The 938-nt window shown below is 46.9% G+C and overlaps 1 protein-coding gene across 1 annotated transcript in view; it reads right to left on the bottom strand.

Moving 5' to 3' along the window:
* The window catches only part of PTCH1 (patched 1), a 106,325-nt gene that overhangs the window by 94,285 nt on the left and 11,102 nt on the right, over positions 1 to 938 (bottom strand). The window lies entirely within an intron of this gene.

Here is a 938-nt window from a genome sequence, read left to right as displayed (position 1 = left end):
TTTTTTTTTTTTTTTTTTGCTTTTTTTTTTACGAGATGCTTTTAGACAAACACGCGCGCAAGCCTTTCCTGCACATCCACCTTCAAAAATATATTTTGCTTTCTTAAAAAAAAAAAAAAAGAAAGAAAAGAAAAGAAAAAGAAGAAACCCACGGAACGATTTCTAAAGCCTTTAAAAGAAAATCCTTTTAGAGGCACCTTGGCCTCAAGCTGCAACAAATACTGGGAGGTCCGAGCTGAATTCCCAGGCTTGCACAAATAATGACAGGGTGGTGGATACTGCGGGGGAAAGTGCCAGGTTTTTTTTTTCCTCTCTCTCTCCCTCCCTCCCTCTCTCTTCTCATTTTAACTAAAGAGGATCCTTGCAAGAAAGCACCAGTGAGGGTGGGTGGAAATAATAATAATTAATAATAATAATAATGATGATAGTGATGATGATAACACAGCATGGAAATTTAACACCCAGAAGAAGGGATGTAAAGCCGGGCATGGAGCCCGCCCGGTTTAACTGAGCGTGGGGGTCCCGAGCCTCACTCTGCAGCAAAGTCCGCTTAATACCTCGCCCCCCCCGCCACAATTTTTTTCAATGTCAAGTTCAGCCCCCGGAGGCTTTTCGCGCTCTGCGTGAATAGCCAGTTTGTTTCGGGGCTTTTATTTTTATTTGTTGGCACCCCCAAAATCAATGAGTTGCTTTTAAATAGATACTTAAAAATCAATGCATTGATTTTGGGGAGGGGGGAAGGAGATGCCCGTGCAGGGAGATGCTCCCCATCGGAAACGCGTTTAGGGGTGCAAGGGGGGGCTGTGTCTCTGTGCAGGTTGCAGGAGGCGCTGTCACCCCGGAGCTGGCTTTTGCACCGCATTGCCCCCCCCATTTGCATGCATTGCAGGGACTCCCCCTCGTGCTTCTGCACCCCCCCCCCCCGCCAGTACCACTGG

Source organism: Gavialis gangeticus, unplaced genomic scaffold (assembly GCF_001723915.1).
Source record: "Gavialis gangeticus isolate Ggan-Ray unplaced genomic scaffold, GavGan_comp1, whole genome shotgun sequence".
NCBI classification, from domain to species: Eukaryota; Metazoa; Chordata; order Crocodylia; family Gavialidae; genus Gavialis; species Gavialis gangeticus.
This window is presented reverse-complemented; position numbering and strand designations above follow the sequence as displayed.